Source organism: Mastomys coucha, unplaced genomic scaffold (assembly GCF_008632895.1).
Source record: "Mastomys coucha isolate ucsf_1 unplaced genomic scaffold, UCSF_Mcou_1 pScaffold12, whole genome shotgun sequence".
Taxonomy (NCBI): Eukaryota; Metazoa; Chordata; class Mammalia; order Rodentia; family Muridae; genus Mastomys; species Mastomys coucha.
In genome coordinates, this window is record NW_022196894.1 from 71,811,598 (window position 1) to 71,838,081 (window position 26,484).

The window sequence follows — 26,484 nt, forward strand, 5'->3', positions numbered from 1 at the left end:
TTATTTATTTATTACTTATTCACTTTATATCCCGCTCACTGCCCCTTTCCCAATCACCCCTCTCCCCAAATCATTGCCCCCTCCACTCTTCTTTGAGTGGGTTGTTGGCACCTGGGTATCCCCTCCACTGGCTCTTCAATTTCAAAGTCCTAACAACTACTGAACCCTGGTCCTACTGGTAACACCAAGAAAAGGTTTAAAGTTAAAAAATATTAGTACATTATCTTGAAGATTGTCTTGGCACAAGTGTTTTCACTTCATTTCATTTCTGTTATAAATTATTCATCCAAACATCTTCAAGTATTTTTTTTTTGTCTTTTACCTGAAGTAAATACTACTGTGTTGATTTAACTACTGCAGTAAATGCATTTATACTTTTCTATTTTATATAGACTTTAAAGATGCTTGCTTTCTTGTGAGGGACTTATATCAGTTTGGAAGTAGTCATCCCCCAGAATCCTCCAGAAACTGCTTTGGAACCTCTACAGATACCAGAATTCATAGATGCAAGCACACCATGTAAAGTCATGGAATTTATATATTTTCCCATATTTTAATAGTTGTTTAGCAGTTAGTCTGATACTCAACACAAGGAGAATGTGCTGAAAATAGTTTTGTACTTATTGATTGGGAAACAGTCACCATAAGTTTCTATGTGTTCTAGTAATCCTTTGAAATATATTGCATTACAAGTTACCTGAATCTGAGAATAGAGAACCCAGTTGGGCCAAGGATCAAGCTTACAGATTCCTTTGGACACAGGGTACCAATAGTACAGGTATACTCGAAGAGTATATTGTGTTTTGAAAATGTTTATTAGGATTAAGTTCTTGTGGGATTTTGATGGATGTGAGCCTGGGTTATAGGGTTAGTTAGGCAAATGCAAGGGGCCACAAGAAGAATGCTAAAGGATATAATTTAAGGATTACTTTTAAAATAGGAATGAAATTGGCTTAAGATAAATGCCTCCAAATAGATGTTTCTCTTCAACAACTTCTTCATTATTTGGACAGACTTGGCATGGGAAACCATTTTGCATGGTGAAGTAGTTTAATTTGCATATGTGGTTTACTATATACATAGGCATTTCTGCATATTCAAAAAATTGCACTAATTTCTTACCAATCTAGAAGATTTTTATATTGAGATGGCTTTTTAATGTGAAATCTGTTCACTAAGATTGGAAAACTATTTTATTCCCAACAGTCTATACCATTATTTGTAACAGTTGCATAGAAATCATCTCATATTTAATCAATTATAAACAATGTCGCAGTGGATAATTTTAACCTCAAATAAACATGATATTTATTCAAATAATGTAAGTGTTGAGGCAACAACAGAATTGATGCCAAAGTCCCTTAGCAACAGAAATCAGAATGCTTCTAAATAGTTTCACATCATTTAAGTCATTAAGCTAGCTACAACGTGTTAAATTTAGAACACAAATATTTAAGTTTGATAAAATTAATAACCACAACCTTATATTCTGAAATGAAAAAGGTATAAACCTTGCCCTTTTTCTTTTGTAAACTACCATTTCATGCCCCAAGAATATCAGGGTAAACTCAGTCCTTGGTTTCATCAATCATTATAGCTATGTTTAGCAAAATATCAGCTTATAGCTTGAGCTAAATACTTAACAAAATATAAACGTAGACACAAATCATCTGAGGATTCTGTAAAAGTCAGATTCTGCTTCAGCACATCTACTCATTGTTACTAATAAGCCATCACTTGATCTTCTCTCTACTATGGGTAAGGCAATAATGCTCTGGAAGTCACTAAGATGGGGTATTTTAATAAACCATTAAATCTCTACTAAAATGTTTATGGGAAAAAGCCTTGTATATCTGAAAAGGCAAACAGAACACGTTAATTGTTCTGATGCCCATAAGAAGGTATTTAAAAGTTGAGTTAAAGAAAATGGCACAATATGGGGCAGGATCAAGTATAGGGGGAAACAGAAGAGAAGCCTAGAGGGCAAGGAGAATGAATGGAAATAGGCAGCTGCAGGAGGTGCGGGGGCAGTAGGAAGAACGCTAGAAAGTCCCAGAGTCCTAGGATGCAAGGGGCTCCTATGAATCAAAGGGGATGACCTTAACCAAAAGGCTCAACAGTAGGGAGATAGAACCTGAAGAGACCACCTGCAGTAGATAGGCTGGGCCCCCAGCGGAGGGATGGGGTCACCCACCTACTTCAAAATTTTTTGACCCAGAATTGTTCCTGTCTAAAAGAAATGCAGGGACAAAAATGGAGCAGAGATTGAAGGAAAGGTCATCCATGACCTGCCCATCTTGAGATCTATCCCATGGGTGGCCTCCAAACCCTGACACTATGACTAAAGTAATTTTGTGCTTGCACACAGGATCCTAGCATGGCAGTACTCCGAGAGGCTCTATCAGAAGCTGACTGAGACAGATACAGATGCAGCCAAGCATTGGACCGAGGTCAGGGACCCCTATGGAAGAGTTAGGGGAAGGTTCGAAGTAGCTGTAGGGGATGGCAACTCTGCAGAAAAACCAACAATATTCACTACACCGAATCCCTAGGCGCTCCAAGAGACTAAGCCACTAACCAAAGAGCATAGAGGGGCTGGTCTGTGGCCCCTGGCATATATGCAGCAGAGGGCAGTCTTGTCTGGACTCAGTGGGAGAGGATGCACCTAATCCTGCAGAGACTTGCTGCTCCAGAGAAGGGCAATGTGAGGGTGGGGGGTGGGGGCAGTGAGCTGGGGGGAGGTGGGTAGAGATAGAGGAAGGTGGTGGCTGGATGGGTGAAGGAGTTGAGTGTGTGAGCACCCTCTCAGAGGCAAAGGAGAGGGTGGATGGGGTGAAGAACTCTTGGAGGGGGGACTGGGAAGAGGGACAGCATTTGGAATGTAAACAAATAAAACTATTTTAGAAAAATAAAGAGAGAGGATGACACCAACCACAAACTCCACACACCCTGTCCTGTGTTCCCGTTGAGAGGTAGTAATGGTTTAAATTTCTTGTTAATAGTCATAAAATATTTATTATCCCAACTATATTCTATTGCTGTTTTGAGTCCCATTGATGCAATCAAATATTATTCTGGAAGCATGTTTTTAATTGATCACAAACTAATATAAATTTGCTTTATTGTAATTATCATTTTGTTATTAATACTATGAAGTATTTCATAAATGTCCTATGAGACATATATACAACAAATCATAAAAGTGAAAATATAGGTGAATCTTTTGATTACACTTCAACAGATATAATTCATTACTAGGTACTTTCATAAAACTTAAGTGTAAATGTAAAACACACTGAATGTTGAAACAGGAGTAATCACAAGTTTTGTAAGTTAAAAAAAAAGCCTTATAGAAAAATTATTGTTTGTGTAAGCAAGACTATCATGAAGTTCTGTGATCTAAGTAAGAAATCTGAGGTAATGTCTCATTCATGTATAGGTGGATGATGGGTCGTCTTTGTCACTATTAGCATTCAAGGTGTGACATCAGTAGTAAAGATTATATTAAACTGTTACTGAATAGCATGTGTCGACAGCAACATGCAAGCTCACTCAGTCCTCAATTATATCTGAAATTTAGACTGGAAGAACAAGAGGTTTCAGATGCTCCAGGCTTAGCCCTGACCTCCATTTGCAGGAATATCATTTTAGTATAGAATTGTCCTAGCCTATACTTCCAGCCCACCAGAGTGATATTCAAACAGTGTTCTTTTCTGTTGTGATACGTGAAAGGGGATGGATATGGTACAATGAAATTTGCACATTAAAAAAACAAACCAAAAAGGAATATGGCAATTTTAGTGTAATGATTGGTTCAGAAGTGGCAGCTAATAGCCTTGGTTAAGGACAAGTCATGGTGTGTTATATGGAGGAACACTGCTTATAAGAAAAGAGACCGAGAAAGACTTGTAGCTTTGTACCTTTGTACCTCGGACTCTGCCTTTCTCACTGTCTATGCAGTATTTTCCACGGTGACATTGATTGTATTAATCCAAATATTGCATAGCACTATTATGATAAAATAAGCATTCTGTCTTTTTTGGATTCCTGGCAGAATGTTCCAAACACATCTTCCCTTTTGCTGATGCTGTTAATTGCACAAATGCTCATGTCATCTTGTTTAGACTGTGCTTCCCTCCTGTTTTGACTACCATGTTGCCCTTCTGCTGGTCTCACTGTTGACAGACTTCAGCTGCTACACACTGTGTCTTGGAGCCCGATCAGCTTCTGCTGAATCAAGTAGACAGCTTCTGCTTCAGCTAGCTGCCAGACACAAATTTGTATTAAATTGTAGTTTTTAAAAATCTCTTCAGAGTTTTTTTCAGATGTATGTATGAAAGATGTTCTTTCTCCTATGTATTTAGAAATGTCTAATAAATCTTATCCCTCTTCTTTTACATGTCCAATTAGGTAGCATTAGAAAACACCCCGGATTGTTCCACCAGGAGTGGTCTTTTTTATAAAGCTACCATTTATCTTTTATGAGCAGTTTAAGACTGATGAAATTGAATTTATTACATGCACAGTAAAATAGAGACGCCAAGGATATCATAGTTGCTAATGCACATTCTCTCTATCTCTCCCTAAAAGGCATTTTTACAATCTTCACCCAAACAAATCTCTTGGACATTGGCCAGTTTAGCAGACACTATTTTTTTCCTACATCTGTGTCTTCCACATCTTCCATCTTGCTTTTTCCCTTATATTTCTGGTTTTAGTTCATATAAAGAATAAGGAGCAAATATTAGGAATGAGAAAACAGGAATTAATTTCTTTGTGTGGCATAAATGTGTGTGTAGATTCATATGTATTTACATGTATATATGTATGTATATGTCCATGTGTGTATGTGTGAATGTGCATGTGTTTGTGTGCACATGTGAATGTTTGCATGGGTATGCATGAACATGTGTGCACATGTGTTTGTGTATGTGTTTGCATGTGCATGTGCATGCATGTGTGTGTGTGTGTGTGTGTGTGTGTGTGTGTGTGTGTGTGTGTGTGTGTGTAGGTAGGTAGGTAGGTAGGTAGAGACCAGTGGTGATATCGGTTAATTTTTTCTGTCTCTCTCCACCTGAGTTTTTGTGACAGGTTACCTCACTGAGTGTATTTGTCAATTTTTCTTGACTGGCACATGCCCTGTCATTTTGTGCAGGAGCTGGAATCTGACTCACTTCTTCATGGTTATGTTGCAAACATTTTACCAACTGAAGAATCTCCCCAGCCCCAACAGAAAAGAATTGATCAGTTGTACAGTAAGGTGTAGGAAGTCACTATGGAGGTCATAAGATCTGTCTGTGACTTGATCACAATCTCCTGGAGGCCTGAATGCTGTGATCTGTTTATACCTGTGAAACCATTGCATTTCCCAGGTTTTATTTCATTACTCTCAACCCCAGTCTCATAGATAGTTATGTAAGGTCTTTTTTCTCCTCTAAGATGTTTTTGCATTTAGGATGTTGCAGGCATTGTTCCTAGTTTCCTTTTGGAAAACCATATCTACTCCAGTGTTCAGGCTCAGGGCTGTGGGGAACCAGGTGTTTGCCTTCAACAGTAACAGAAAAGCTGGGCCCCTTCAGCTCATCCTTCAGTCTTAGCTAAGGCAAGGACTTGGATTTATCCCATCAGATTTCTTCCAGAGATTTAGAATCCAAAAGGGGAGCCATAAAGGTGGAAGAGATACTTGTACATCTCCAGTCAGTTAGAGAGATGCTACCCATAATGATGCGTATTGAGACACACAAGCTGAGAGTACCATCCAAACCCTGACTCATATGCCCATTTGGTCTCCTCCCTATCTTCTTCCACTTTTTCTGATATCTGGGTATAATTAGTACTTTTTAAAATCTCATCTTAACTAGAATTTATTTAAAGATCTTTGGGTATGTCAAACTGAGGTAGTCTGATTATTAATACTTTCTTTATAACTTTTTATTAGAATGCAGGCCCACATGACAGTATGAAAAGTCTCTAGTGTATATGCTTTAGACACTCATGAACTTAAAAGAACACACTAGGCTCTGCTCTCTAACATCATCAACCTCACCAGTTTTATCAGTTACTTTAATCCAAATCCTCTCCCCTTTTAGGCTCCTTTCCTGAATTCCATGTACAGCATGTCCATTTTTTCTAATTACTTTATCTTATTTAAATAATACCGGATCATATTTTCAAGGCCCAGGTGAACAGCTACATTAATATTCTGTATGATTACAATACTAAATCAAATCAATGCCAATTCTAAAAAATTACTTTTCTGCAGTGCATTACTGAATAAAGTTCCTGAGCACCTCTAACTACACCCTTATTCTTCTTGCTGTTTTTTGTTTTGATTTGTTTTTTGTTTTTTGTTTTTGTTTTTTATTCATTTTAGAAAGTGTTACTTTAAGTGATCAGCAACTATTCTGCCTAGGTTTGTCTAGTAAGTATATGATATGTCTGTGAAATGACAGACAGAAATGCACATTGTTTCTGTGGTCACATACAGTCACAATACTGCTTGAACATTTGAGAAATGACCCAAGTGATGATTTTATTAATTGGCAGTAGTTAATATTTATGGAGTTTACAGTCGGTGGCTTCAACTATCATTCAGGAAAAGTTTCTCATAGATTAAATGTGTTATTCATGTTGAATTCTCTTAAAACTTCCCTCAGGAGACTCCATGTTTATCCACGGTGCTATAGTGATGAAAAGACAGAAATTAATATATACATGTTACAAAGTCAGTTTAATAGCAAGTATTCTGCCTCTAGAACACAAATGCTGAACAATGAGTCCTTAATGTGATTAGCCCAAGTTACAGATATCAACAAAGCAATGGAAAAATTTAAACTCACTCAGTGTTTTCTAACTGTTACTACTTCATTGTTTAAGTGTTTATATAAAGTGCATTTTATTTTTAGACATGATCTCATTAGGAAACCCTAGCTTGGCTGCAGAAGCCCACAGCAGCCTCAAACTCATTGCAGTCTTCCTGCCTCTGTCTCCCAAAATGCACAACATCAATCAGGTATCCCCACCAGCACATTACACAAAACCACTCTAAGAGGAACTACAGAGGTTGGCTTCTATTATCCTGTCAGTGATGTTTCAAAGGACCTTCTCTTGAACCTTTCTTTTCAGAACTTGCCCATATTACATTTCATATTTGAAGAAGTATGTGACATCAGTATGAAAATTCCAACACATGAAATATTTTGTGAATCATTTTGTGACGATTGTACACCACTGTGAAGTATTTACTCAGTCCAAAGCAGTACCTCATCAGCTGTGAAATCAATACCTAGAAGGCTGGGGTGAAATTCTAGATTAAAGAACAATAAGGACATCACTGCATTTTCCATGACCTATGAGCAAATCCTAGATAGTAGTAAAATGTTATAGGAGAGATAATTAAAAATGGAAAGAATTCAGATATGTATGAAAGGTGATGCACTACCAATGTCATATTTTCTCATTTTAATAACTTCATTCTTGTCTATCAATACTTCCTGCTTTTCTTGGTATCCAGTAGGTCTTGAGTTACTTAGAATAAGGATATTCTTTGGGCAATTTTCAAAATAGTTAATGATAAAATGCTTATCCTTTCCCTTTCTTCTTTTTCTCTCTAAAGAACTAGTCTCTCTCTCAAAAGGCTTAGCTATTTTATTTTAAAAATTTTTTCTTAGTTTGGGACTTTAGAAAACAAACAAAAGTGTTAAAAATAACTGGATATATATAGAAAGAATTCTGAGCAAATTTGTTTAACTATTATAGCATAGGAAGTATAAACAAGTCTACTTCTATAATGCAAATATTTGCATATATATGAAGCAAAGATTTACAGAGATGGTTGGTTTATCAACAATTGTCTACAAATGGTAAGAATTTTATATAGAACAATTTAATTATGAGAGACAAGAAGTTTAAATAGGAAATAAATACTTTGATATGCTTTTAGTTATTTGAATTAAGTACTAAGTATGATTTTTATTGATACACCTTTTAACCTAAAATATTAATTAAAGAATATTAATTGTACTAGTTGTATTTTCTTAGTAGTAAATTTCTACTTTGAGGCAAAATTTGTTATATTATTTTAAGCATAACTGAGAGAGCTTTTAAATATTCACAATGATGAATTAGAAGTCCACATTTTATTTCATGGTTTTCATTTGTGATTATGTATCCGATAGTCTCAAAACCTAAAACTCTTATATTATGGTTCAACTGAAATATTTAATGTGAAATACAAATTGCCACCTTTTCAATTTACCTTTCCTTTATTCTATAAAGTTTCTGTAAAATATATGACCTGACATTATATAAGAAAATGCTATATTAAAAATAGATCATTCAAATATTATCCCATCAGAAGATATTTTTGATTATCAACTTCATGACATAGGAGACTAGATGTAATATTATATCATATACAAATACAAAATTCTACATTTCTATATTTGGATTTTAATATTTGATACAGAATGGTAATATAAAGTTGCTTAGTGTATATAGCATTAAATAGAATTATCAACCAAACATATATAACAGGTGTTAGTAAGATAGTCCAGTCAAGAACAAGAAGAGTAAATACTAATTTAAACAGTACAAGAAATACTTATTGATACAGACATAACTCTGTATCATAATACAAGCCTGAATAAATTCAAATGTATTTAAGATTTATATATTTTTGTGTTCTCATAATAGAATTACATTGCAAATCAATAAAAGAAAGATATCTAGGACATTTATTTAAAAGCAAGTAGATACCAAAATAAATAAATAAATAAATAAATAAATAAATAAATAAATAAAAACAAGTAGATAACCCACGAATTGCATAAAAATCAAAAGGAAATTTCAACATAGTTGAGGTAGCCAAAGGATGTCTGAAATGTGTGAACTAAATAAAAATAAAAATTTAGTGTTTTATAAAAAAAATACATAAATGAAGAACCACTATAAATATGATGCTTGACTTGGGATGGAACTATTGGCAACAGATGGAGCTATTGGCCATTGCTGACTTCTGGAAGAAGAGAACTTGGCTTTCTTTAAGAGCCCTGTCTCCTCTTTGTCAACCATGCTCAAGTGCATGGCTTCAGCCAAATCAGTTAATGACCATTACCAATTGAACTAGGTAGATTATTAAAAAGAAGGGGGGACCCTGATATATCTGTCTCCTGAGTGGCTCTGACAGTACCCGACTAATACAGAAGTAGAGGCTCACAGCCATCCCTTGCACTGAGTACAGGGTCCCCAATGAAGGAGTTAGAGAAAGGACTAAAGGAGCTGAGGGGTTTGCAGCCCCTTAGGATGAAAAACAATATGAACTAACTAGGACCCTCAGAGCTCCCAGGGACTAAACCACCAACCAAGGACGATACATGGTGGGACTTATTGCTCCGGCAGCATGTGTATAGTAGAGGATGACCAATTCGGTCATCAATGGGAGGAGAGGCCCTTGGCCCTGTAAAGGTTCTGTGCCCCAGTGTAGGGGAATGCCAGGGCCAGTAACTGGGAGAGGGGCGGGAAAGGGTGGAGTGGCGAGCAGGGAGAGGAGGGAGGGAACAGGAGTTTGTTCTTGTTGTTGTTCTTATTTTTTTCTTTTGGAAGGGAAACTGGTGGGAAAGGAGAAATCATATGACATGTAAGTAAAGAAAATATCTAATAAAAAATACAAAAAAAAAAAAAAAAAAAAAAAAAAAAGAAAAAGAAGAAGGGGGAAAAGGTCTTTGAATTGAGAAGCTTTTGAATGGTAGTAAGCAGATACCAAAGGAATTAGGAGAAGAAATGAGGTCCATTAGACACAATGACATTGCATGCATATATGAAATTCTAAAATAATTGATAAAATACTATACAAAACAGAAGCTAATAATTGAAAATCAATATGTGTCTTATCTAGAAGTTTTAAGATTCAAGATTTTAAAAATGCTAGAGTATATTTTAAAGTAATGAATAAAGTATTTAAGAAGCTGTGGTCATTAATAAACTGTGCATATTAGTCATATTAGTGTTTTTCATTAGTTATATTCTCTATATCATTGCTTGCATTAGTATGCATGTACAATTATGCTCAATTCCTCATTATTTTCAAAAATGAGCTCTCGTGTCCTCTATAACAAAATTATTAGGTAGGTTTTATCAATATGCTGGTATTGACATATGTTAAAATTTTAGAATTTATGATGAGTTTCAAATTTCTAATATTTTAAATCACATTTAAAGAGTATCAATATGTAAGATTTAGGACTCTATATAGAAGAAAGCATCATTTTATCATGTACTTAACTCTTAATTCAGTGTTCTTCTTAATTATTGATTCTCAGAGATGTTGGCATCTTATACTATCATTTGAAAAGAAGTGTTTTATCATTTAAAAGACATAATTACTTTTGAATGTATAGAATTGTGGAAATATAAATGTATTTTAATTTTTAAAAAAGCACATTAAATTATTTCATAATTATTATTGATGCATAAGATTTTGATCAGCTGTAACACCAATATTTTAGTTATATATATATATATATAAAATTCTGCATAATACATATACAATATATATGTATGTATGTGTAGTATATGTAGGTGTATATTGGTTTATACCAAAAATTAAAGTATGACATTCTTTGTCCTTTATTGTAATCATATGTGTTTAAATATTCATACATATTTTCTCTGTAATGAATATTTAATAAGTAGAACTGAAAACTATAATAATCTACATAAATGATATAGTTAACTAGCATACATTTATATATATTTACATACATTTACCATCAAGAACAGTATTCTACTATATCATATGTAAGACAGTATATACTCTAAATTTGCTTTACTCAACTGAAAAAAATGTTTAGAATTTATGTATTTGGAAATATATGCTTCGATTTCTGACATTGTATGTTAAGAGAGAGACAAATGAAGAAGGGCTAAAGGAAGAGGTAAGGATAAAACAGAGAATAGGATAAAAGCATCAGAAGACATCAACATGTGAGCCTTGATGGGACGGTACTTAAATGCACTGCACAAGACATACTAGGTCCTCTGCAATTTCTCCTTCTCTATATCCACCAATTAAATGTATCGTTGACATCTGTATTATAAACATCCATAAAATTTCCATCAAGAACTGATTAAAATATATTGACTTCTCTAATACTCTCACATCTTCTAGTTATAATATAAATAATTGTTCTTTCTTCAATGTTCTAAGAAAATTCTTTCTACAATCACTTTCAAAAATACCACTTTTACTAATTAGCCTAACTTCTGATGGTAAGAATATACAATTACACAATAATTTTATTATGATTTCAACTACATGTGTTATCTCATGGAGATGTCATTATGCATCTTTTCTTCAATGAATTTAAAAAGTAGATAAAAGAAATTATTTTCCTAATCTGTGGCATCTATGTCCAATGAGGTTTAAAATTTGCCTCTCATTTTACAAATGTCAGAACTGAAGTTTCAAGATATATATTGTTCAAAGCCCCATTCATTACATGAGTTACAAAGTCCCCATTCCATTTCTCTGTTCCCTGCATTTGAAACTGCTCTTTGACATTGACTGTTCTCTGTCACACTGAATGATGATATATGTACTTTATCCACAGAATGTTACTTGAACCATTTTCTTTCTTTCTCATCATGTCACACTTGCATGAATTTAAGAAAGACACAACATTCAAAGCCAGTATTGATTATCCTGATCCTCTAATAATTAAGTATCAGCATCATTTCATTGACTATAACAACCATCAAACAGATACGAATGGTGTTAAAAGTAGGGGGAAATGTGGAGGGATTTAACGGAACTGTAAAGAAAATATTATTCTTGCTTTGTGTGTGTATGGTGTGTGTGTGTGTGTGTGTGTGTGTGTATGTGTGTGTATGTGTGTGTGTGTAACCTAAATTGCTTCTCTCAAAATCAAGCCATGGATTAAAGCATGTATACACAATAATGATGAAAAACACAAAAACTAATTAATACAACTTTATGCTCAATCTTAAGTCCTCTATAAAACAAACCAAAGCATGTTAGATGTATACTTCTAAAATCAGCCAATATATCTCACAATGTGGATTAATCACGTTAACAGTGATTGCGGGGCTGTGTCTCTATGCCAAGGCCAATGGCTGAGGCTCTCAGCCACTGTTGCCTGTAGCTCTCTGCTGCTGATACCTGAGACTCTCTGCATCTGATGCCTGACTGCATGGTGTGTTACTTAAGAAAGAGGCAATGCATAAGTGATATTTTTTTATAGGAAAGAGAAAATAGGCTGGTCATGTAGAGAGAAAGATAGGGGAGAAAAGAGAGAAGAGAAGGAGAGAGAGAGAGAGAAAGGAAAAGAAGAAAGCAAGAGAGCAAGAGAGGAGAGCAATAGAGAAGACAAAGAGAAAGAGAAGGAGGAAGAAGGCAAGAGAGCAAGAGAGGAAAGAGGGCAAGAGAGAGATGAGGGCAAACTTCCCTTAATATTGTGTGAGGTGTGGCTATCTGTCTGTGGGGTGAGGCATGCCTAGCTGTGGTCAGATGACTGGGGGCAGGGTCCAGCTAGAATGCTGGGAGTTTGAGGCATTGTCTACCTGACAGACCACATATATTCTGTGGGGGCAGCTGTGAGAGGTTGTGACTGAAATAGGAGTGAAGGACTCAGGAGTTCTGGCCAAACACATTCTGTCCCTTGCAGATAAAGATATTGCCAACTGGGTCACCAGGGTTCAGACCTATTACTTGACTGGGCCTCGGTTGCCTGAACAGACTACTGCCCTACTTGTGATTCTCTCTAAAGCTTGTCTTAAACAGAATTATTTTTGCATTATGCCTGTCCTTCACCAGTTCCCTGACTTTCCCTCATACACCCAGTGCTTTATTTACAAAACTAATTCTACTGATTTCTCTGAATACTGAACAGATTGTTTTGTCATTTTTTTTAGTAATCCAAAGGTACCACTTGCTTGTCTTTAGACATAGAAAAGCTTCAAAATTACCATGTCAATGGCAAAGTCCTTAGCTGGTGGCAGTAGTAAGGATGCTAATTTTATCAGTTGACTCTTCACTGAGAAGGAGATATGAAAAAGGCCTTTAGGAGCTGTGTCTGGTCAGAGAAAGCAAGTCAGAGGGGAAATGCTGTTTTGGGGCTGTGCCTCTGCTTTCTTCATGTCTGTTTCTCTGGTTACTGGTCACTAGAAGGTGAACTCCTTTGCTGGGCCACATCCCCACTACTTGATGGTCTCCCTCATCATTCATGATCTAAAACATGGTGGAACCAAGTGACCACAGATTGTGCCTAAGACTCAGAATAAACCCTTAAGTTGTTTTATGGTTATTTTGTCACAGCAGTGAAGATTGGCAAGCAGATACAATCTTCCAGGACTTGTCTCAGTCCCTATCTATTGCTTTTTAAATGTATTTATTTTTATTCCCTTTAATCTTTTTTACCGTCTACTTGTTATCCCACTCCTGTTCTGAACCTCAACAGTTCCTCATCCCATTGCTACTCCTTTGTCTCCAAGAGGATGTCCCCACCCCTCCACACTCTCAGATACTTCTACCCTGTCTTTTGTTAAGTAGCAATATCTTGCTCTTCTGGTCCCAGGCTCTGCAGGAATCGCCGGATAGCTTGCAGTCATGGCCAAGTCCAAGAACCACACCACACACAACTAATCCCACAAATGACACAGAAATGGCATCAAGAAACCCCAGTTACAAAGATATGAATCTTTTAAGGGGGTTGACCCCAAGTACATGAGGAACCTGTGTTTTATCAAGGAAGGGCTAAAGAAGATGCAGGCCAACAATACAAAGGCAGAGAGTGCACGTGCAGAAGCCATCAAGGCCTTTGTGAAGCCTCTAAGACGTCTGGCTTTCAACGTTCACCCCAAGGAGATTAGAACCTGCATGACCAGAGTTCTATGTTGTTTTAACAAATAAACTTGATGCAAGATCTGTTAAAGAAAGTGAGAAAGAAGGAGAGAGAAAGAGAGAGAGAGAGAGAGAGAGAGAGAGAGAGAGAGAGAGGTCCATTTTGGAAGAACGAACCATTTACCTTACAACATGATTTTTATCTTCTCTACTATTTTGGAACACAATAAATGTATTATTCTTCAGTTATTTTATGCATTTAAGTTGATGCCGCCACAATGAAAGTTAATTTCTATAGACAAAATGCATGGATTAAATAAAGTCTAAAGTCCCTGTCACTAATAAGTGTGCCATAACTTTGTATTGATTTTAGCAGAGAACAGGAAATAGCCTGGCATAAGGGCCTGGTCTTCAGATTCAATGCTTATTTAGAGACACTTTAAACTGAAAATTAGTACAATAACTCTTCACTTTCTTTGAATATAACAGGGAAGTGTTTTAATTAATTCATTGATTTGTATTAAATTTTTTCACAGTCTTGGGTAGACTATTTCAGAACAAAAGCATTAAATAAAGTCAAAGGCATTAATTAAACTTATTGGTCATCATAGGACTAGTCTTCCTAAAATTATTTTCTTCAGTTTACTCTTTCCCTACCCCCCCCCATGTACAGTGATTAGGGAATATCAACAGAGCTGAGCTCAGTCCTCACCTTCTGTTTTATGGTTTATTTTTATTGTTTTTAAAAAATAAGTACTTATTTCTATTCTGAAAAATTATAGTAACACTGCCTGAAGCAAACGGGGCATGCATCTATTCCCTGGCTACAAAACCAGTTCTAAGTTGACACATTTCTTTCAAAGTTAATTTTGCCTGGAGGAATTTTGTATTTTTTGAGCTATATTATCCAAGAACTCTTCTACTGTGTCTGCTAATTTATCTTAAGTGTTATATGATGTATCATAACAATAGATTCTCTGGGTTTTGCTAACTCATGTAAATGATTTGAGAATCACTAACAATGTTTACCTAATATAGAAATATAGATAAAAAGACTGAGAACTGTATTTTTAAGTATGAGGACAGTCACAACTGAGTATAATGAAGTCTGACAAGATGATTCTTAAAAGACAAAACCTGATATGTTCAGTATCATAGATGAGCTTAATGTAACTAGAGGCCTTGCAGGTATGGCTGCTGCCTCAAATGTGTGTTATTACATTAGGTAGCAGAGAGAAGCTATGTCTACATACAATGTTCTGACCTACGAATATCTGAGTGATTAATAGCACAATATTTCCTTAAAAGGTAAGCCTGGGATGCCTACCAGTCAGGCACATGGAAGGCCAGGGAAGACTCCCAGGACATGGAAAAAGTCAGAGACTAGGAGAAACCTACTGGGACTTCCTACTCTGGACAAGAGTGATCCCAAGACAGATGACCTTCACAAGGAACCACTGGAGTAGGCTTGGTAAGGAATGAGTTCCAGACAACCCGCCAGATCAGCATCATGGTGCTCAGACATGGAGCTCCCTTGAAATGACCACCAGTCTAGCACCTCACTGCCTGGGGATGGCAGCGGGGCAGACCATGTTGGAGATGATCTCTGCCCAGCTCCACAATTCATGAGCAGGGTATAGCACTCCTGGAACTACTCCTGAGTTCATCCCAGACACCCAGAGACACCAGATACCACCAACAGGAGCAGGTAAGTGATGGAGAAATGGGAGAGAAAGAAACGGAAGGACATGGACACAATGAAGAAAGGCAGAAGTGGAGACTCGGGGTAGTGAGTGAGAGTCCCTGTCTCTTGTGTGCTGTGTGGTGGCATTAGCAAGGGAGATATCACCTCTCCTTGCTTTTGCTCTCCACACCAGTGGAAGAGCTGGTCCTGACTGGGTCTTGAGAGCAGGAGCTCTTGTCCTGCCCCTCAACTGCTGCAGCACTCAGGAGAGTCGGCCCTGCAGCTTGTGTGAACACCAAGATAGAGTTGGCTCTGGATGTAGGCATTGCAAATAAGCTAGCCAGAGGGTACAAGTTTAGGAAGGTTGGTCCTACCACTTGTCTGCTGGATAGGCAGTGGTGCAGATGAGGGAGAGATGCCCTCTTCCTCTCCCTCATCTTACCATCTACAGCAGGCAGGAAAGCTGGCCTTGGGGTCCTGAAAGTTGGAGTCCTGGTCATGTCTCTCACCAGCTGCAACACTCAGGAGACCTGCCTTGAACATGTAGCACGGGCAGCAGCATAGAGCTGGTCCTGGTTGTTGCAGGTTTTGCTGGTGAGCTAGCCCTAAGGTGTGAGAAAGGAAGAGCAGACAATCTGAACAGTTCGGATTTAGGGCTTTGAATTGGCCTACTCTAACATCTACTCCATTGATGAACTGCTGAAGTACACGCAGAGACCAGTCCTAACAGATCCAAAATTACAGGATCTCTATGACTCAGGACAACAACACGATATGGGAGAGGTGTCCCAGAGAGGTTCCAGTATTGATAGAGGAGCAAAAGACAGAGGTCTCATACCAGATCAATGAGTAATTGTAATGAACATTTGCAAGCAAAGAAGGGTAGACAACATGGTATACTGTGGGACACATTGTATCACACTATAGATTCCACAATGACATTTTTTTTCTCTGTTGTAGGGAGGTTGTAAGGGTGGGAGACAGGTAGAAGGGGAGGGGGAGGTGAGTGGGATTGTGGTGCAGATTGCATCATGTGAAATTCACAAATAACAGACAAAAAGTTAAAAAAAAAACAAGTCTTAACTCTCCTCTGTAGAAGAAATGTTACGTAATGCAATGTCTAAAAATACAAGCCTGTACAAATTCACATCTTTAGCTATTTTAGCAATTTCTATAATCATATTGTTTAGGTGTTAAATTTCTCTTAGAGATGAGCATAAATCAGCGAATGTGTCTTTAAAGTTCTTTAAATAGATGGTTAGACTCACTGTGGGGAGAAATGACTTTTCTCTTGAAAATGCTCATTTTGTTAGTCACCTATATAGGCTGAAGCCAAGCTATGACTAAAAAAGAAATTAGTTAAATAAAACAAAAAAATTAATAAACCTCTACTGATACATGAAGGCATGTCTTACCAGGGAGCATTTTCTAAAGGGAAGTAGAGAAGTAATTAAATGTTACCTGGAAGTGAGCTAGGAAGTGCAGTGACAACCCAAGGCTGGGTTAAAACACTGAGCAACATTTCTGAGATGAGATTTTTCTCCCTGGTGAAGAAAATGAAGGTTGGACCTGGGTGCTGATTAACTCTGGGGGGAAGAAAGCCTTCTAATGTGGAAAGTGTGAGCTTGTTGTCTTCAGAGAGAGAGTAGTAAATGGTTAAGGGGGGGAGGGCGGGTTCGAGTGGGTCTGTAAAGAGGTCAAGAACACAAAGGGGCACAGAGCGTGATGAACACCCAGCTGAAACAAAGCAGATTTTAGATAAAGGGTAACCAGAAAAAGCAAAATGTGATGAATCCATGGCTGAAACAGTTGTAAAAAAGGTAATCATTTTGAAAAGCGAAAGTTTTTTTTTTTTCCTGAGAGAAAGTATACCAAAAATCTCTCCATTCATTTTTGAACAGAGGTGGCAATGTGAGGATATTATACGCAACTCAACCATGTAAGGGTTAGCTATAGTACAGGACATAACAAAACACTAAACTAAAATATATGTACATACACACACACTATATATGTGTACTTATATATGTATATGTATATATTTATATATATGTAGTGTGTATATACATATATGATATATACATATATATACTGTATCACATATGACTGTACATGATATATATACATATATATATACATATGGATATATATCTGTATGTGTAGATAAATATGGATATATATATATATAGTTTGTCTATGATCCATTATATAGCTAGCACTTGCATGGTTGTATTTATATATATATAAAATGGTAAATGGATTCTGTTAGTTAAAATTTATGTCAGTTTTATAAAAAATGCTTACCAGTAATGAGCATTTTTATTATTTATTTTTTATAGCATATATTTAAAATGTGGATAAAAATAACCAAAAAGCAGTTGCATATATACCAGGTGCCATTCAAATATATGTTAAGAACTTTATATATTAGTTTTATGAATCCTCTTAACCACAGTGTAGACAGTTCTAAGATGTTCAGAGTTTCACTCACTAATCCAAAGTCTTAAATATCAACATCAAGATAGAAACTCACATGTCCAATATAGAAAGGCTGGAGCTGGTATAGTTACACACACACACACACACACACACACACACACACGCATACACACACCCGCACATGCACAGGCATGGACACACATATTCTATGATACAGTTCTGTATTATTTGCTTGTCTGTGTCCCCAATGAGAGAAAAAAACTATTAACTATTAATTCTTATCTCTTGTATACGGCATTTTATGATTTTAACTCATGGCTTATTATTTTGCTCATTCCTGTTATTTCTTAATGATGCTGTCTTGGATTAACTTTCTACTTGGAAGCTAGCGTCCCTTTGTAATATCAAAGTGATCTTTGTAGTAGTAAAACCACAGAAGATTTTACTTCAAAACCCTGAGCATAACTTGTCTTGCTGTTTTCCCACACTATGGACTGTACAATGCCTTTGTGTGTGAGTCAAGCAGGAAAATATTCAGTAATATTATGCAACTGTATGACGATGACACTTGGGACGTGTCTGAATGACTTCCTCTGCCTGGACTTGTAGCATTACAAGATGAAATCCCTGAACTTAACTGTTTAATGGTTTTGTGATACACAGTTTGGTATGATGCTGGACACCAAGGACTTATTTATGACTGTCACTAGATAGGACCCTGTCATGTCAATTACATTTCTTAAACTTTCCTTAGGCTCTTCCCTAAAATATATGAAATCTAACTTTAGAATTCTAAATACTTAATAAATCGTCTCACTAAAGATTGATTTAAAAATTCCCTGACAATAGGACTCATCATACAATATTTGCTTGTATATATAAAACTTGGGAGGCATGTGCTGTTGACAGGTATGTAGAATGAATTTTCAGGTAGTTAATAGGCAGAAGTTAGATGCAGCTTCTATTATCATTCCTGATACTAAAAGAGTTAATGCTTGATTGAAGTAAATTAGATATCTAAGTTCAAAAGGATTTTTGTTTCCAAAGAGGAACCAGAGTAAATAGAACACATAGAATGCCTCAGGACTTCATGCTCCAGTTCGGAGGCTTTAGTTTCAAAGTACTTGTGCTTTGCTGTCTCAAAAGTGTGTGAGTGATACCGGCTAGACTCTGCCTAACAAACATAAGGGAAGTCATAGCCTTAGACTGTCATGTTCGACAAGTTAATGTGTAGTCTTTCTATTGCTGCCCTTTGCAAAGGCTTTGCATACAAACACCACCCTGAATGTGTTTAAACAGGCTGTGTTTGAATTCATTCCAGACTTTCCATTTACAGCAATTTAAGACTATTTGTATTCAGGAAACAAAATAACAAGGGACAGCTGTTTCTCTGTTTTGTTCTTATTTCTAAGCTATTTGAAAACATTTAGAGAGGCTAAAAATATAAAGGAGCATCCTCTTGGTAACATAGGATGTAAGTGAGTCAGGTAAAATTAGAGTCACCAGCAGAAAAACCAATATTTTCTTTCTAACCTAAATTTCAATAATCGAATCAATTTTATTTTACCATACGGTCTTGTGTTATATTATTTATATATATAATTTTGATGTTAGGAAGCAGGAAGCAGTTCATAGCATCGCAGATCCTGGCCATGCTTCTATCTAGCCTCTTGTGGCCACTCAAGCTCACTATCACTCGAAGACCTGGAATACATGAGGTTATTGCTGAGCAGTCACTACCCACAGTTCATTGCATGAGAGAATTATTGTTCAAAGACTAATCAGTTAATCTGTGATTTCATAAAAGGAATCAAGCCAATATGGTTACAATCATCAGGACTCAGTAGCAGCGGGCAGCTCTCTACGCTGAAAGTTAAGCTGTCTTACAAAATCCAACCCAACAAGGAAGGAAAAGATGATGGATGAGAGTCTAATGGGTATCTTCTATGAAACTATTTACACAGTGTTTTTTAATGCTCACATTTGTAGAATTTCCAGTGCTGGCAGGCTGACATGCATCCAAAAATGGTCATAGATGATTGGTGCTTATTGGAAATCTATCTTCAGGACTGTATATAGAAATAAATTAGTTTGAAGCCAAACTCTAAATTGCTATTTTGAAAATGTGACACTATTAGAGCTACTTGAAACATGTACATGCACACATAAACTCACTGCCTAAACATGCCTAAAAGTAGCTATTTGCTAACAAAAGAAGAATCATCGACAAACTGTGTGTGTGTGTGTGTGTGTGTGTGTGTGTACTTTTTAGAATGTATGGGACTTGCTGCTTTTCTCTGATCTAATATGGGTATTAAAAAAAAGGGAACAGTATCATGGAAGTAATTGGAAGTAATGCTTTTTTTTCTTTAGCTCAAGCGATCGAGTCTGAACAGTTTTGTGAAAATGTTTCATTAAGTAAGGGAAAGCACACATGCATGTGATTATTTTTAGGTAAGTAAATTACCTCCCAAAAGAGCCAGATGGCTCCAGAAACACATCTGCAGCTCTGTGTTCCTTTTTCTCACTACTCTGACTGATAATGACAGGGTCATGAAGACACGGTCAAAAGCAAGCTCCAAAATACACACTGGCTCGTGTAGAAATGGGGGAGAGGACAGAATCTAAATATTGTTTAAGCCCTTACCGAAAGTGGGTAGACATCCATTATTGTTCAGTCAACTGACAGAATGTTCTTTCAGGATTACTAGTCATAAGACTAGGGAACTTGTTGAGGGCTATTGACACACTGTGGGAACCAGGAGCATCATGAATATTAACTACAAAATAAAAATAGTTTTGAGCTTTTGTTCATTTATTCTGAGAGGGATATGACCCCTTTCATCACATTTGGTTCTAAAGGACGAACACTATTAGAGTAAAACAACAAACACATTGTGCAGCCTTATTCAGTGTATGTCACTGCACTAGACACCAACTCTTCAGATGTTGACCTCATATCCACCTTCCTTTTTCCTGTTTGCTGACATAAAAACTGCACCTGCCAATAGATCTCTTTGATTAGTGACAATAGTGACCAGAAAGTACTGGGCACACAGATAGGTGGAGGGCTTCATGTTTTTGTTTTGGTGTTATTTGTAGCTCTGTTACTAGTGTCTGATTGCCATTGCATTAGAACACCCTTTAGTGTTTACTTCATTTTTTTGTTGTTTGTTTTGTTTGTCTGTTTGTTTGTTTCAAGACAAGGTTTCTCTGTGTAGCCCTGCCAGTCCTGGAACTCACTCTGCAGAGCAGGGTAGCCTAGAACTCAGAAATCCACCTGACTCTGCCTCCCGAGTGCTTGCTTCTTATCAAAGTTCCCAGCACTCCCTGTAGATACTGTCTTGTGAGGTTTTTGGGTCACCAGCGACTTTGCCTAATCCATCCCTCCAGTGATCTTTCCGTGCAATTTCTCACTGTTCTCTGACACAGTATAAAAATCAAATTGAGGCACACAACAGGAAGTGGGTATTATACTTTTCCAAATGTATTTCTTTACTGGTTTGCTTTCCCTTCTCCTAATCTGCTAATTCCAAATAATTTGCACCTTTCTTTATCCCTCCTTGTATCTTTCATTGCATCAAATTACTAGAGTAACTTTTGTCTCCTGAATAGACTTTGATTGATAATTTAGTCAAAGCATTCTTGTATTTCAAAGAATAATGAGTTTAATTATTTGGAAAATAATGAATGTATGTTAAACAGGAAGACACTAAGGAGAAGAAATAGGTATGCTTCAACTCTCAGCTCTCCATGACTATCCTGCATTCCTTCCCTCCATCATTTCCTCCTTCCCTCCTTCTCTTCCCCCCTCTCTCCCTCTCTCCCTCTCCTTCTCTCTCTCTCTCTCTCTCTCTCTCTCTCTCTCTCTCTCTCTCTCTCTCTCTTTCTCTGTTTCTCCAGCTCTCACTATCACTGTAATAGTATTACACTTAGGCATGTCAATATGTCTGCATATACCCCCACAGCTTCTGTCATTACATGTAGCATATGAGCATACTCTTACAAACTCCTGTGAAGAAGTGGCATGACATTTCTCTCTCTGCTCCTTGAAGATGACATATGACTTGCTAATAATTTCTCCCTCCTCTCTTGGAGAACTCACATTGCAAAGGATGCTGCTTGTCCATACAGATGCTGACACTGTCCTAAAGGACTATGTAAAAAAATACTTAAGAGAAAATCAGATCCTGAGTGGTATTTAGGAAGAGAGTTGCCATGAAAACCTGAGCCATGTCCCCTGCTAATTATTTTAAAAACATGTCTGTACAAATTTTTAATGTTTAGAGTAGTTTTGTTAGATTAACTTAATTTATCAAAGTTAATGCACTTGTTAATCTTAGAAAGTTACTGTCGTTCTCATAAGCCTCCATTTAACTGAGATTTCTGTGAGCAGATTGGCTTAGTACTGACAGTCTGACTAGGGCACCAATGAAGAAAGAATAGACACACAAACATATAGACACACAGACACACAGACACACATACTGAGGGCTGTCCACTCTCAGAAAGAACAGTAGCAACCCTGCAGCAGCCTGTGATACAAGCACAGAATCTAAAGCAATCCAAATGCTCTCCTCCTCTTAGAGGGAGGACTGAGAGTCCAGTTACAACCAGATCAAAGCAAAACTAAAGTCTGACTGTATGAAAAGCTCTAATATCTGTGACTCCCAATCATCTGGACTCTGAAGCTCTTCATTGCTCACACATCCCAAACTCTGCTATCCATAGCACAATCTCCATCTAATAGATTCAGACCTTCTTCAGCAAATATCTATGATTATCCAGATGGTCTTCCCTTGGTCCTGGAAATTTTAGTATTCTTTCCTGAAACCAAGTCTGAACCCCAACTAATAACTTCTTCTAGCCCCAGATCCTGCTACATGATGTCCAGCCTCAGCTTCTCTGAGGGATCTTCCCCAATTCTGACTTCCTACTGAAAAAGGTGGATACCACATGCCTATCACTGCCTCTCACGATGTCAAGTCTTACTTGATTTCCATTAATCATTCATACTTCAAAGCATATTGGGAGATTCTTACACAATATCAAGTTTGACTGCCAGCTTGACATGCAGCCTTTGCAACCTTTGCAGTCCAGCTTCTGTATGCTGACCCCAAATGCATACTTCCTAGACTATTTGCCTTAATAATTCCAGTTTCATAGTAATCTTCTATGCTTTTTTCAGTTCCAACTAATCAATATCTATCATCCAGGTAAAGCAAAATCATCATTTCCATGGATTCTTCATTGAAAGTATCACAAAACATTTCTGATAAGAATATACCCTTTCCTTTGGAAATTTCATAAACTCTGCCTCTGTAACCTGTACCTTTCTCAACATTCCTATCTCCCAAGCTCTCTACAGAAGTCATTAATTTCTGAGCATTCAGTCCTCCCAGAACACAACATGGTCATGTTCATTACAACAACATTACACTCTCTACTAATAATTTTTGTTCTATTTTTCTTTCCTCCTGCTCTGATAAACACCAGAGACAAAGGCAAATTAGGAAGAAAAAGGTTTATTTCACCATACAGTTTATAGTCAGTCACAAAGGAAGCCAGGGCAGGAGGACAGAAACCTAGATGCAAGAACTGAAGCAGAGACCACAGAGGAATTCTGTCTACAAGCTTGCTTTCTGGCTTGTCTCAGCCACTTTATCATAGAGCTCAGACCAGGGATGGTACCACGCATCATGGGCAAAGTTCTGCAAATCAACCAGCAATAAGGAAATGCCCAATAGGCTTGCATACAGGTAATTACCATAGAGGTAATTCATCTATAGAGATGCCACATTCCAATAGATTTCTAGATTGGGTCAAGCTGACAAAACCCAGTTATGACACAGGGATTTTATCTCTAAGAAAGGAAGATATTGACCATGACTTTAGGGATTTTTCAGTCTTAAAATAAAATGACAAGTATGAAATAATAAAGATTTAAAAAAGCCAGTGATAATCCATTTAATGTTGTTGTTCTTATTAATAGATAACTTAATCTTTTTGTTATGAACTCTGCATGAGCTTTATGTTTTATCTGATGTGATATCAAGTATTAACTTATAATAGTATTTAGTGTCTCATAAAATATAGTATAGATAATTTAAGAATGATAATTGCTTCTATTATCATCATTATTGGCAATGGTACAACACAGGAGATGGGACTATAGGATTTGACTCCAGCAAAAGATCAGTACATTATTGCACTGCTTCAAATTTTCTGTGCATTGTGACATTGGTAGGCCAATTTTAGTCAGTCACTAATTTTATTGAAAACACTGAAGTCAGAATGTTTATACTGGCTGCCACTCTATTATACTATTCTATTGTCTGTTTACACCTTTAAACATAAAATAAACAATGCTATAGAAAGTATTTATCTGTTTAAATTTTCATGTTTTGTTATTATTGTTCTGAAATAAGAATTGTTACCAAGCACATCTAACTAAGAACTTTAAGATACTTTACAACAATCCTTTGAGGAAAACAAGATAACACTAGCATAATTTTAGCTAGAAAATGATTCTGCCAGATAGACTTAACACTTTTTATCTTTGCACAAAGCGATAGGTAAGTTTTAATTTTTTTACTGTTTTACTTTGTTAATTTAAATAACAGCCACTGTTAAAAAGGGAGTTAATTTGTCTTCTTTGAAGTGCTAATTGAATTTTTATCTGCAAAGCCAATATTTTCATTGCTGAGTTATTTAAAGAAAATTAAAATCCATAGGTTTGATGAAATGATAAAAGACACATGTTTAACAAAAATCATTAAAATGAAACAGTCATTTTAACCCTGATTGGGTTCTCTGCTTTGGATACAAACACTAAACAAATAGAAACATTGAACAGAAATCATGTTCTACCAAAGGGATCATTTTTATTATTTGCTCCATTTTGACCACACATATATGTCCCAAAATTTAAAAAATTACAAGAGATTACATTGCTATAATTCCTCCTTCTAGTAAACAACTGATCAGTCTGATCAGTGTTAGTAAGAATGCTTGAACTTATAATTTTTTAAGCAACTTGTATTTGTTTTTCTTGTAAGTCAAACTACACACTCCTACAGTCGATTGAATTCTAATTTTTGTAATTTAGGGAGGATAATTCTGCATCTTAGGGAAAAACAACCCAAATGGGGTAGACAGGGGTGCAATTAAAGAATGATATTTAGCTTTACATGTAATTCCTGATAGGTTGTTAGTGATTATTTCTAAAGACATAGATTCACAATCAGTCACCGTTTGGTTCAAAGCATAAATAATAGTTGCAGTTCTATAAACTCATGTTTCAATCCACTTAAAAGTCACCATCAATATAAACAAACAAACAAACACAACTTACATTGGAAATATACAAGTTGTAGGGAATTTTGTCTCTTAATCATGGATTTGTCTCAAATAAAGCAGTTCAGGCAATCTATTTTTCTCATTGCCTAAAATTTTCCTTTTGGGAATGGTTATTTTTTGTTTTTATATTAGTTGTGTCATAAAAAACACAAAGTAAATATATTTCTATGGAAGTACAAGTATGTAATATATATAAATTAACTAATATGAATTATAAGAAAAGAAACTAGTTTTTATTATTGTATAGGTAACAGAATTTACTATCAATAAAAGGCCAATTCTAATTAAATCATATTGATAACAAATCCCTTTAGGAACTAATGTGACTCAAGAGAAATCATAAAAATTATGTTACTGTGATGTACCTGGATGTTCTTCCATGTGACGTGAGGATGGGGGAGGGGAGGACTGAGGATGCATAGGGTTGACAGTGATGGAATGGAGCTGTACTTGAAATAGTAATGCTTAAGAAAGAACAGAAACAGGCAACCTCTGGAGATAGAAGGTTGGAGGGACCCTCCAGAATGTACCAGAGACCTGGGAGGTGAGAGATTCTCAGGACTCAAAGGAAGGACCTTAGATGAAATGCCCAACAGTAGGGAGAGAGAACTTATAGAAGCCACCTCTAGCAGGAAGACAGGACATCAAATGAGGGAGAGGGGGGCATCCCACAGTCAAAACACTTGACTCATAATTGTTCCTGTCTCAAAGAATTACAGGGATGGAAATGGAGAGGCACCTGAGGAAAAGAACGTCCAGCTACAGGCCCAAAGTGGCATCCAGCTCAAGGGGAGGTCCTAAGGCCTGACACTATTACTGAGGCTATGGAACACTCACAAAAAGAGACCTAGCATGACCGCACTCCAGAAGACCCAATAAGCAGCTGAAAGAGTCAGATGCACATATTTGCGTCCAACCAATGGATAGAAGCTGCTGACTCCTGTGGTCAAATTAGGGAAGCGCTGAGGAGGAGGGCCACCCTGTAGGAGGAACAGCAGTCTCAATTAACCTGGACCCCTGAGATCTCTCAAACACTGGACCACCAACCAGGCAGCATATACCAGCTGATAAGAGGCCCCCAACACATATACAACAGAGAACTGCTGGGACTGGGTTCAGTCAGAGAAGATGCACCTAACTAACC

The 26,484-nt window shown here is 36.7% G+C and overlaps 1 protein-coding gene and 1 non-coding gene across 11 annotated transcripts in view; one reads left to right on the forward strand and one right to left on the reverse strand.

Moving 5' to 3' along the window:
• The window catches only part of Robo2 (roundabout guidance receptor 2), a 1,164,975-nt gene that overhangs the window by 667,389 nt on the left and 471,102 nt on the right, over positions 1-26,484 (reverse strand). The window lies entirely within an intron of this gene.
• LOC116086729 lies at positions 15,025-15,153 on the forward strand. The gene has a single exon (XR_004117092.1). It is a non-coding gene; the product is annotated as a small nucleolar RNA SNORA17 (small nucleolar RNA).